The sequence below is a fragment of the Panthera leo genome, chromosome A3 (genome assembly GCF_018350215.1).
Source record: "Panthera leo isolate Ple1 chromosome A3, P.leo_Ple1_pat1.1, whole genome shotgun sequence".
Classification (NCBI taxonomy): domain Eukaryota; kingdom Metazoa; phylum Chordata; class Mammalia; order Carnivora; family Felidae; genus Panthera; species Panthera leo.
Window position 1 is genome coordinate 88,931,141 of NC_056681.1, and position 14,252 is coordinate 88,945,392.

General features: G+C 34.7%; 1 protein-coding gene across 16 annotated transcripts in view; it reads right to left on the reverse strand.

The window, feature by feature from the left end:
* The window catches only part of EXOC6B (exocyst complex component 6B), a 612,462-nt gene that overhangs the window by 436,944 nt on the left and 161,266 nt on the right, over nucleotides 1-14,252 (reverse strand). The window lies entirely within an intron of this gene.

The following is a 14,252-nucleotide window of genomic DNA, read 5'->3' on the forward strand; positions in this document are numbered from 1 at the left end:
GATGTACAGAAGTAATGAACCACTACACTGTATACCCGAAAGTAATATAACACTGTATGCTAACTGTAGTTAAAATTAAAACTTAAAAAAAAAAAAAATTAGCTCACCAAAAAGATAAAAAACAAACAAAAAATCATCTAGTTTTACCACTAACCCTGAATACAGAAATATACTCTAAAGAAGGAATAATATCAACTGACTGGACAAAGTTATAGATTTAATACCTAACATTTACGAGTAACATTTAGCAGAGGCTTTATCGAATATAAACATTCCCATATATATGCCTCAATGGGATATACCAAGCTTCCACAAGTAATGACTGTAGCATAGCTAGAAAAGAATCTAAATCTAAAGTATCTAAAGATACTAAGTATTAATAATATCAAAGGGCTATAGGGCTAGTGAAAGTACACTGGTTTACAATAAATCTTTGATAACATACCATTGCGTAACATCCTGCATTTAATTTTTTAAAAACATACTTTTAGACATTAGATTTTCTTCCAGCTTTCAACCTACATAGAAGTCTTTAACAACTGTCTTCTAGGAAGTCTTATCTTATCCCCAAAAGGTGTATATATTGAATCCTGAGGTAAGTCTCCTATTTCTTTCGCATTTATGATTACCTGGGTTAACTAAGAAAAACTCGAAGGAAATTAATAACAGTCACTTGGGTTGAGGGGGACACTAGATTTTAAAACTGACATATAGAGTTTAACTCTGGTTTTGTCTTGTTATTTTTGGCTTCTCTAGAGATGTAAATTAAACAAAGTGCCTTTTCATATTTTCTGAATATATGAATTGCTTACATACTGGACATTGCAGGTAAGTAATTTCTTTTTCTCTCGTTCTCTCTTCTTCTTCTTCTTCTTTTTTTTTTTTTTTTTTTTTTGCATTTCTTGACCACACAACTTTCTAGCCGAGTTATCTTAAATTCAAAGCCCCCAAATATAATGCCCAACAGCTGTTATCACCCACACATCAAGACTGCCACAAATGCTCCAGCTACAAAAATATCTCAGCAAGTTAGCAGGCTGTATGATTTTATAGGTTAATTAAGCAGAAAAGAGGCTGAACATGTTTTCTTGGGTTTTACTCTACACGAACTGTCTTAAATACGTTCCAAGAAAGACACAAGGATACTGAGTGAAAACAAATAATGCCATATATAAATAGTAATATAGAATTAATTCATTCTTTTCATTCACATATACTTGTCTTTTCAAAATTGTTAGCCCATGTAGAACCAAGTCTAAATCTAAATCCTACTCTACAATTGTTAACCATACTTCTGCCAACAATTTTCCTTAGGAGAACAAATATGATTTTCTTACTAACATGGGCCACATACTCAGTGTCCAGAATTACTGAATGATTCAAACAATTAAGTAAAAGATCTGAGTAACCACTCCACACAAATGTCTGTTAGGAGCAGCGAAGTTTATGTAGAAACAATTGTAACTATGATCACTCACCTCAATAGCTGGGGAATATGAAGGTCAATTAAAAAAAACTACAAGCATGCATTATAAATAACTGTATACTAACTTATTCAAAATGATCAATATTTTTTAATTCCCCAAACTTGTAGATTTTTTTAAAGATAAACTAAACAGAAAAATCAAGCAGACATCAGACTTCTACCATAAATGTCAGAAGACAATGGAGGAAAATAATTCTGAGGGGGAAAGCACATGACACAAGAATTCTATATTCCAAAAAATGGTTATTTGTGGGAGAAAAAATGAGGGGAGAAAATTATTTAGTTATACGATAGTTCCACAAGATTTTCATCCATGTAAATTCCAATGCATGTAAACTTAGCGAAAAAAGTATTCAAAGATGCACGTCAAACACAAAATGAATCAAAGAAAAACCAAAACATGGAGAAACTCCAGTGTCCAGTGCCTAGAAATGAGCACTGAGATATTTAACAAAACAACAGATTCAAATAATTGTTGAAAGCAAGATGACCAAAATTTAAAATTCCATTTATGTGTAGAAAGTGCCTTTCTAATTTGGCAATATTAAACTAGTTAACCTTCCCTGAGATGAGAGATTTTGGAAAGGCTCCCAGTTTAAACGTACATATTTTCTGAGCATATCTTGGTCTATGAAACTTAGTAGACATAAAGAAGACCAGAATAAATGAATATACACACCATGCTCATAGCCGTGATGCCTCTATTATAAATATGTCTATTCATCCAAAAGTTAGAAATATAATGTAATTTTTTTTCCAAAATTTAACAAATTCTTATGAAATATAACTATATTTTCAAAGGAAATGTTAGAAATGATGGAATAAATAAATGAAAACATCTCAAATCATTTTCAGCTAAAGAATAGTGAAAGAGAAGCTAAAGATCAGAGTATAATATAAAGTGATGATAGCTGAAATAGTAGTATGCAATAGAAGAAAATGAATAGAATGGAAAAATCCAAAAACCGCTTAAGTTTGTAAAGGTAGCATTTCAAATTGGTGAGGAGAAGATTAATTATTTAACAAATGGGATAAATAAATAACCTTTGGTGAAAATATGAAACGCCAGGTTTCTATCTCATACTAAACAACTATACTATAAGAAAATAAAGGAGGGGCGCCTGGGTAGCTGTCGGTTAAGCGTCCAACTTCAGCTCAGGTCAGGATCTCACAGTTCATGGGTTAGAGCCCTGCACCGGGCACTGTGCTGACAGCTCAGAGCCTGGAGCCTGCTTCAGATTCTGTGTCTCCCTCTCTATCCCTCCCCTACTCATTCTCTCTCTCTCCCTCTCTCTCGCTCTCTCTCTCTCTCAAAAATAAATATACATTTAAAAAGTTTTTTTAAAAACTACTTACTCTTGAAATGGACAAACACTTCATAACAGAAAACAAAGGAAAACCTCATTAGATATGAATACATAAAACTAAAATTCCTACACATAAATGCAAAGGACCAAAAAAAGGGCAATTCACCAAAGAAGAAATAAAATTTTTTAATTGCAAATCAAAACAGCAAGATATCAATTTTTGCTTTTTATACTAGAAAATGTTTATTTTTAAAAAAACAAGGGGGTGCCTGCATGGCTCAGTCAGTTAAGCGATCAACTCTTGATTTCGGCTCAGGTCATAATCTCACAGTTCTTAAGTTCAAGACCCACATCAAGCTCTGCATTGACAGTGCAGAGCCTACTTGGTATTCGATATCCCTCTCTTTCTGCCCCTCCTGCTTGCTCTCTATATCTCTATCAAAATAATCAATCAATCAATCAATCTGCCAGCTATAAATAAAAAGCCAAACTCATTCAGTACTGGTGAAACTAAAAATCTTTGTTTCAGGATGTTTATCACAGAACTATTTTCAAACAATTTAAAAAAACCCATAAAACTGTCCAGAGATGACTACTACCATTTTGTTATATGTCCTTCCGGACATTTTTAACGTGTATGTGGGTATATGTATATATGTACAAACATATTTGCATATATACATATACAAACATATATACATGTTATCTTATAACCTGTTACTTGGTTTTTTTAATTAACAATACATCATCAATATCTATTTTATTAACTATTTAACCATGACTCTTCAATATTAGGTCTTCTTTTTTTCTGTCTCCAAATTCTCCTGGCTGAAATATGGATAGGACAAATAGAACTCAGTCATCTTGGACCTGGGTAGTACTGACAGATGGCAAAGCAACAAGTTAGAAAAAGTCTGGGTCTCTCATGATTTTGTGGAATAGTCAGTGAATCAGTCTTGGAGAGGCTACCTTAGGTTTTTACATAAAAGAAAAATAAAGTACCCGTTTAATATTAGCTATTATCATTATTGAAGAATATATTCCCACATAAAAATTGTTCACAATTCACTACAGTACTAGATTTTAAAAACTAGAATCATAAGAACATTCACCAAAATATTATCAGTGGTCACCTCTAAGCACTAATTATAAAACACAATTTTCATGTTATTTATTTCCCAGATGTCCTGCACTAAGCAAACACTACTTTTGAAATTTGAAAAATTATATGGATAATTGAAATAAGGCAATAGACATTGGAAAATAAAGTCCAAAGAATAGGTTAACTATCCAGTCCTGCTCTTCAGTTCTAACTTTCTCTATAACTATACTGAAGGTCACACAAAAACATCCTCAAGGAACCAATATAGACATTGGTCCTTTAAAGGATCAATGTATTCTGAGACAGTCAAAGAGAAACAACAGAGATGGAAGAAATCAAAAGTAATTTATAAAATAGTGGGGGAAAAAACTAGTTTAAAAAAAAGACAAAATCAGGGCACCTGAGTGGCTCAGTCAATTAAACATCTGACTCAATTTCGGCTCAGGCCATGACCTCACAGTTCCTGAGATCAAGACCTGCATCGGGCTCAATGCTGAGAGTGAAGTCTGCTTGGAATGCTCTCTCTTCCTCTCTCCCTCTCTTTCTCTCCTTCTCTCTCTTTGCCCCTGCCCTGCTAGCACACATGCGCTCTCTCAAGCTCTCTCGCTCTTTCTCAAAATAAGTATTTTTTTAAAAAATACAGAATTAACTTAAAAATCTAAAACCAATAAAAGTTCAATAATTTAGGCCAAATACCACTTAATGGCAACAAGTGAACCACAGATATCTGTCTGTTAAAATAATTTGTAATTATTGTTAGTTTCATGGCTGAACCCCATTTTTTTTTTCAAATATTATAATGGACTGGGGAAGAGCATGAAGTTTCAACAGCAATGCTCCCTCCCTCCACTGCCTTTTCCCCATCATGGAATTCTGCCCCTTTCATATTCCTGACATTGTGGTACTGGAGCCAACAAAGGGCTTTTGCTTGCTTTTCCTAAGTGACTGGCCATTTGATTGTTACAAGTCTGACTGACAAGAAAGAGAGAAAAACAGACTGAGAAATGCAAAAACATGTTCTAATAAGTGTATATATCTTTATAGAGATAGTAATTTTCTTTTTTTTTTTTCTTCTTTTGCAAATATACTTTGTTTTTAGCCGTGGTTACTGTTGTACCACCCCACCCCAAAAATCAGGAGTTATCTTTAATTTAACAAACAAAACAAAACTCTACATTCTCTTGGAAACTGCCAGGGGGGGTAAATCACACTTCTTTTAATCACACAAAGATGAAAATTACCCATGTTGTCTTTTTTTAACCTTGGGTGATAGAAAATTCAGGGTAAGGTTACAAACAGAAATGTAGTAACTTTCAGTAGATCAATTTCCTGGTATAATTATTTCCTCTTCCTTTTAGTTATGCATCCTATCCACTATCATTTTCATTATGATATTACTGCTCATTTAACTCCACTATTTGTAGGTCTCTCTCTTTTCCCAGGAGTACCTCAAATTATCTTAGGAAGTAGGTAGAAGCATATAATAAATTAATACACAAATTGGAATATATACAATATGAAAATAATGCAATCTTTTGGCCACAGCCCAAATTCCTAAAAACGATCTAAAATGAGATATTATCCTCTCAACTGAAGAAGATAAAAATCACACAAAAGCAAATCTCTCCACAGGATCTCTATCCTTCAAGTGACTGCTGATCTTTTACCAACTGTATTATAACAAGCAAAATCCTTCCCACCTACCCGTGCTTCATGTTACACGGAATTCCTACAATTCTTCTTATTTAGTCCTGAGAAAGAAAGTGACAGAATTGTCTGCACATCCATATTTTATTTCCTCAAGCCTACTTAAGTGTTCTTTATCTTGTTAGTCAAATGCTAACAGACTCCTGTGAGGTTTTTGTTTTGTTTTGTTTTGTTTTGTTTTGTTTTGTTTTGTTTTCATCCAAAATTTTACTATTGCAGTGACCACAATGCTGGCAAATGCCTCCTGAGCTGGAAGCAGAACAAGATTTAAAATAATTTATAAATAATCATTTCAAGAACACATCTTTTCTTCTTTTATCCCACAAAAGACGGCATTTTCTTCAGGACCCACAAACTGTCAACTTCTCAGCATACCCCAAATCCCACTTAGGTCTCTATTGTAAACAGTGTAGTATTTCGCTACCACATCAATAAATAAAATTCTTGAAAGAATCATTTTGTGTTTGATTCACATTTGTTCTGCATATGCCAATGAACCCAAGGTATTTGTAATGTTAAGCTCTTAAAGGCCTTAGCTAACAAAAGAGTCAAGCAATCTGAAAACAGCAAAAGATCTATCCCATATAGATCAATCTGGACAAAACCCAAAATAAGGAATCAAATCATAAAGTGATACAATATTCTCCTTTACTACTCTATCTCACTCTCTGCTTTAGTAAACTTTTATTAGTGAGGAGTGAAGAGTTGGCTATTAAAACTCCATTTGCAGATAGGCAGCTCTACCCTAAGTCTTAAAACTATGATTCACCTAACCAAAAAGTTGAAAGAAATAAAGCCTATAATAAGTTACAGTTGAGCCTTTAAATATGCAAGGATGAGGGGGAGCCGATCCCCTATAGTCAAAACTCCACATATAACTTGAATCCCCCAAAACTTAACTACAATAGCCTACTGTTGGCCAGAAGCCTTACCAATAACATAAACAGTTAACACATTTTGTATGTTTTACGTATTATACACTGTATTCTTCCAAGAAAGGAAACTAGAGAAAAGAAAACGTTATTAAGAAAATCATAAGTTAAAGAAAATACAAAAAAATATATATACTTACTGCACTGTATCTATCAAAAAATCCATTTATAAGTGGACTCATGAGTCCAAACCCCTGTTTTCAAGGTCAACTGTAATGACCTTATATTATAGACATGAAGCTCTTTCTAATGGCACAAAGAACTAACCTATGGTACCTTGGAATTTCCTTCAGGAGTAGTGCACAAACACTATCTTGATTCAGTGCCCCCTAACAACAACTTTGTCTTCATTAGCGCACTTGCCTGTTAAGTGCTGTATCACAAAATATTTTCAATTATAAATATGGCAACATCATGAGCTCATTCACTCTTGATTACTTAGACTATGCATAAGAGAGATGGTTCAGCTCAATCTCCATAAAATTCCATTGATGGAGTCCAGTTTCAAGTAAAACTGAGTAAGCATACTCAAACCTATGACTCCCACTGAATATAGCTATAAAATCTGGGCAGAAGGCAGAGAGCAGCTATTTTAAGGACTTTGAAAAGTAAATAGTCGCAGGCTGACTAGGGAAGAAGACCAGGATTTGAAGTACCACCAAGCTAACAGTAAATTAACCAATTATCTTTTTTCTTTTTTTTTTTTTTTTTAAACTTCTGTTATCTCCAAGCTTGGACTCAATGTACCAGAAACCCGGAAGTGGGCCTTGAAGCTTCAGGACCATCCCTCAGTTTTAGCCCAAGGAACAGAAAAGGTACTACCTAATGCTCAGTGAGAACAGGAATATCCCAAGTTTCTTCTCTTTTTCTTCTCCATCCCACCACAGCCTATAAGCAATCTCTAAGCAATAGTGGCACTGGTCACTAATGGGAGTCCACAGGAGCTAAAACTCTAAGGGAAAGCAGGAACCTTTCCCTCCATATAGTGGAGCTGTGGTCCGAACAGGGTGGGGCCAAACAGCATGCTTTTTTCTTTCTATCTTTTCACTCACTCTGTGGCTCAGGACCAGGGGGCAGATAGAGAAGTCTAAAGCAAAGCAAAGTAACAAATGCCCCAGTTTTCTAGTCAGAAGATTTGGAAAAAAAAAAAAAAAAAAAAAAAGCTAGGGAACTGAAAAGTACCTGGTCAATGCAATAAGACAAGAATGAAAAAGTAAAGGCATACAGATTAGAAAGAAAAAAAAATAAAATTGTCACTATTCACCCACAATGTGATTATCTACCTAAAAAAATACCAAAGAATCTTTTTTATAAAAAAATCCTCCTACGGTAGAGAAGTTGAGTTTGGCAAGCTTGCAAGATATAAAGTCAACATACAAATATCAACTGTACTTCTATAAACTATCAATAACAATTGAAAACTAAAAAAATTTAGTATCATTTACAATAGCAAACGAAATATGAAATAATTGGTAGAAATCTAACATACATACACAGGACATATAGGATGAAAATTACAAAATGCTAATGAAAGATATCAAAGGACACCTAAATGAATGGAGAGACATACCGTATCTGTGGATTAGAAGACTAAGCCTAATAAAGATGTCAATTCTCCCCAAATTGAATCATAGATTCAATGAAATTATAAGTAAAATCCCAGCACAATTTTTTGTAGATATAGACAAGCTGGTTCTAAAATTTATATGGAAAAGCAATGGAACAAGAATATTTTTTTTTAATTTGGAAAAAGAAGAATAAAGTGGGAAGAAACATACTACATACTTTTAAGACTTACTTTAATGCGACAGTAACCAAAACAGTATACGATTGGTGAAAGGATAGACACATACACCAAAAGAACAGAAATAACAGAAACAGACTCAACACAAACATGGCCATTTGACCTTTGACAAAGGTACAAAAATTATTCAATGAGAAAAGACAGTCTTTTCATCATATGGTGTTCAAACAACTAGACATCCACATGTCCGAGAAACAAAGAATTCTTAGACATGACAATGAAGTCCTCAGACATGACACCAAAACCATGATCCATTTTTTAATAATCTGATATACTGCGCTTCATCCATATTAAATGCTTTTGCTGTGTAAAAGATACCATATAAAAAAATTTTAACAAGCTACAGACTAGGAAAAGGTATCTGCAAATCACATATCTGATAGACAACTTGTATCCAGACTATATAAAAAACTCCCAAAATTCAAAATAAGAAAACAAAAAGCCCAATTTAAAAATGGGCAAAATATTCGAGCAGACACTTCACCAATAAGAACACCTGGATGGCACAAAAAGATGCTCAAGATCATTAGTCAGTGTAGACAGATCAATTCAAACCATGATAACATCACTACACATCAAAGACCCAGAGGGAAAAAACTACCAAGTGCTGGTAAGGATATAGAGCAACTGGAACTCGCAAACACGGCTAGTGGAGCATGCTGAGAACAGTCTAGTCACTTCCTTAAATGTTAAACATATACCTACCTTATAATCCAGCAATCTCACTCCATTATATTTATCCTACATAAAAGAAAACTTAGGTTCACACAAAATCCTGTACACAACTGTTTATAGTAGCTCTATTAAAAACTGAAACAACCCAAGTTCCTTTGACAGTTGGTTGGATAAACAACTTGTGATACATCCATACAACAGACTAATACTCAACAAAAAATAGGAATGAATTACTAATACAATGATTTGGATGAATATCAAAGACATTATGCTGAATGAAATACACCAGTCTCAAAAGTGTACATATGTACACCATTTATACCATCTATGTGACATTCTCAAAGAGATAAAACTATAGTGATGGAGAATATATCAGTGGTTGTCAGGGGTTAGGGATAAGGACAGGACTATAAGGGAAGAGCACAAGGGAATTTTAGAAATGAATAGCATAAATATAGCTACTAATCCCAAAATGCTTTGAGAATAACACACACACACACACACACACACACACACACCCCTAAGTAACACATGGATCAAAGAAGACTCAAGAGAAACGTAAAGATATTTTGGTTGGGAGGGGGTTTAATGTTTATTTACTTATTTTGAGAGAGAGAGAGAAAGTGTACAGATGAGCATGCAGGCATGTGTATGAGCCCGGGGGGGGGCTAGAGAGAGAGGAAGAGAGAGAATTCCTATGCGGAGGTCAACCCCACCACCGAGAGATCATGACCTGAGCCGAGATCAAGAGTGCAATGCTCATACCACTGAGCCACCCTGGAGCCCTAAGGATATTTGGTACTAAATGAAAGTACAACTTATCAAAAATTATGTGATGAAGAAAAAGCAGTGTGTACAGGGAAATTTAAAGCAACATGATTCCAAGTATCTGACATAATGGAAAAAGCAAAATTATGGAGATAGTAAAAAGACCAGTGGTTGCCAGGGAGCAGACAAGGGAGTGGAGGAGGAATGGACATGTGGAGCACAAGAGATTGTTAGAGCAGTGAACTATTCTGTATGATACTGAATAATAGACACATGTCACTACATATTTATTATCATATATATTTGCTATTTATATTCTTATAAAATCCATAGAATATATAACACAAAGAGTGAGCCTATGTAATGTAAACTATTAGTAATATTAATAATAAGATATCAATTTTGGCTCATCAATTATAAAAAATGAACCACACTAATGTAAAGATAGAATGAAGTGGTATATGGAAATTCTCTGTAGTTTCCTCTCAATTTAGTAAACTTGAAACTGCTCTTTAAAAAATCTGTTAATTTTTTTAAAAAGACAAATAAAACACTCATTATTCAAATCTGGAAAAGTAGCTATAAATCTTGGGAACATTAGTCACCAGGAACAATGCAGCAGCCACTACAAGCGACCAAGAAATTTTCACAATTCCCAAGAAACAAGTGAGAGGTTCACTACAAGCTTCCCTCACCCAAAACATAACTGTGATCTAAGCTAATAAAGACCAGTAGCCTTTTTATAAATTTTTTATAAAATAGAAGGGAAAAACAAAGTCAAAGAAGTGAGTCTGATTTATAAGGAAGCGGGTACTATTTTCATCAAATTGCATTTATATGCTTCAGAGCAAAAAATATATATATATATATATGTGTGTATATATATATATGTGTATATGTGTGTGTGTGTGTGTGTATATATATATATATATATATATATATATATATATATGAAATTAACACAAAGATAAAGATACTATGGCTAGGACCACAAACTGTTTGAATGTACACCTATCCAATTACAGAGACACCAAACAGTATCATTTCCTGATGATTCATAAAAAGTTCCAACATGACACTATAATCCACCATAGGTTTCTCCTCAAAATTCTTTAAAAGAAGAAGCACCAAAAACAAAGAGATCAATGTGCTATTATGCCTTAAACTAGGGATCTGTACTCTGTGTCAGAAAGGAGATAATTAAGAAATTGTGGAGGTCTGGTTATCACATTAACTGGTAGGTAGTGAGGCACTACAGGCAGTTAGTGGGCAATGCTAGGGATATTAGAAATCCTGCCATGTGTGGGATAGTCCTACAAAAGGAAGAAATGTCCCACATCACTCTCAACCATCTGATACGCCAGTGCACATTCACGTAATCCAAAAACCTCTGAACCCATAACTTAAAGCTTCTGTCTGCACAGCGTTAATATACACTGAACTTTCAGAAATGCAATGACTATGTTAATTGAGGGGAAATTGCATTCTGCGGTTTGTTCAGAACTTTACAAAGAGCTGTTCTCTAACTCAGAAAATCAAGCACCAATGGTAATGCTGCTTATGGTATTTAAATTGCAAATACAACATGCTGGTATGAGTCTGTATTACATCTCTAATATAGAAAGTTAACAAATTCCTGACTCTTTCATTATACCTTTGATATATTCCATTATGTCTTCAAGTATTTTTAAATAGAATACATAACTATTTGGCTATTATTGATAATTTTGCTATAAACATCATGGTGAATGTATCCCTTCAAGTCAGCATTTTTGTATCCTTTGGGTAAATATCTAGTAGTGCAATTGCTGAATGGTAGGGTACTGCTATTTTTAACTTTTTGAGGAACCTCTATACTGTTTTCCAGAGTGGCTGTACCAGTTTGCATTCCCACCAACAGTGTAAGAGGGTTCCTGTCTCTCCCCAACTCCTGTTGTTCCCATGTTGTTAATTTTAGCCATTCTTACTGGTATGAGGTGATATCTCATTGTAGTTGTGATTTCTATTTTGCCCATCAACTGATGAATGGATAAAGATGTGATATATGTATATATATCACACAATGGAATATTATTCAGCCATAAAAAAAAGAAGGAAATCTTGCCATTTGCAATGACCTGAATAGAACTGGAGGGTATTATGCTAAGTGAAATAAGTCAGTCAGAGAAGGACAAATATCATATGATTTCACTCGTATGTGGAATTTAAGAAACAAAACAAATGAACATGGCGGGGGTTGGGGGGGAGAGGCAAACCAAGAAACAGACTTTTAATAGAGAACAAACTAAGGGCTGCTGAAGGGGAGGTGGGCGGTAGGGGGGGCATATGTGCATCTACAGACCCAAGAAAAAGAAGCAGCTTCAGATTGCAGGGATAAAATAAGACTCCTAACCCTGAAGCAAAGACTTCCTCACAGAGGAATGGCCAGTATCTACCACAATAATACCTTCTACCCCCCACTGTATACTCAGTTCCCAATTACTCATTGTTTCCTCAAGGTTGGAGTGTCAGAAGAGACCAAATCAGGAGATGTCTGGTAGAACCCCCACTGGGGAAAGCTGCTTAACAAACTTTTTAAAAAGATATAGGCTCAGTTCTATTTTCTGGGCCCACATTTACAGGCATTATGTTATACAGCACTGGTCTTAAACAGTGTCTGCTTCTGATTCACTCATGCACACCTGAATGGGTTGTAATAACAATACTATAGAAGTCAACATCTTATAAGTTTTATGTCATGATAATATTTTATTATAAATTTATTTTACTTCTCCTTGTTACTACAATTAGGGTATTATATTAGCTTCTGAATTTTATATATACATAGATTATATTATCCATGAATTTTATTTCAGGACTATAAGGGGGGCATTACAAAACATTCCTTATAAAATGGCAGTGTTGGGTCAGACTGGGTTGCACCACTACATTAAAGTATTTCATCTTTCCCCTGAAATTCTGCAATAGTCTCTCAGTCAGATCTCTTTTGGTTTAATCTGGTCATCACACTGCTTACCGGTAAGCCTTTCTAAAACACAAACCTGGTCTTGCCCTTCTGCTGTCCATAAGCATTTATTAGAGTTGACAGGAAAATGGCACTCAAGGCCCTCTGTAATAAGATCCTACTACTTGCCCAACAATCTTTATTTTCTGGTCATACTGAAAACTTTCCTCTCTATGGAAGAACTGAGAACACCTCTCTCTTCTGTTTCCCCTACTTGGTTACTGAATGCTATTCTTAATATGTTTATGTCTGTTGTATTTTGTTTTTGTAAAATATTATGAATCTTGGGCATGTTTGTAAAAGAACTGCTCAAGATTTGTATAACATGTTGTTTATAGATCTCTCCGTGAATAAACACAAAAATTCCATATATAAAATAATTATGTATTTCTTTTTTTATGCTTCTACATATATGTTTATTTTTTTCAAGTTTGTATTTAAATTTCAATTAGCTAACATACGATGTAATACTAGTTTCAGGTGTAGAACTTGGGGATTCTTCACTTACATACAACAGCCTGTGCTCATCACAAGTGACCACCTTAATCTCCATCACTTATTTAACCCATCCCCACCCACCTCCCCTCTGGCAACCATCAGTTTGTTCTCTATAGTTAAAAGTCTGTTTCTTGGCTTGATTCCCTCTCGTAGCCCCTTCTCCCTCACCAAAACCTACTCCACCCACATTCTTCTCCATCTTGGTGAAAAGCAATTCAATTCTTTGAGCTATTTGAACCAAAAGCCTTCAGAGACATTCTTGATCTCTCCTATCCTACAACTGACTAATCCACCTATTGGTTCTATACTCAACATTTATGAACTTCAGTGTATAATCCTTGTCAACATCACCACCACTACAGTCTGGTCTAAGCTATACTCAGTCCTCTCATACCTCTATCACTAAAATTGCCTCCTACCTGATCTTCTTACTCCACTTTCACCCTTCTGGTCCATATTTCACACAACAATAAGAAGTAATGTATCCATAGGGTCAAAAAAGTGATCTACTCTTTTGATCTATTCAAAATGCTCCAATGGCTTCCCTTTCACTCAAAAATAAGTCTCTACACTAACTCCCAAGGCCTACATCAATATTCATCAAGTCTGGATATATACTGGAATCACTTGGGAAGCTTTTAAAATATACCAATACTCGAGCCTCATCCTCAGTGATTCACATTCAACTGGTCTGGAGTGCAGGGTATTGGTATCTACGGAATGAATGACAGTGACTGTCAATAACATGCTCTGCCTTGGGAATGACCATACAAGCCGGGTTAGCCAAAGTATCTCATTCTTCTGGTCTTAGTTCAGGGTTGAGCCTATGACCCAAATTGAATCATTTCCTGAGCTTTTGTTGATGTTATCTGGAGAAATATATGGTTAATGTTTAATATTATGTAAGCCTAGAGTCGCTAGTGGCCATTTTTGCCACCCTGTAGAAAAAGTCTCCTTTAGAATGAAATC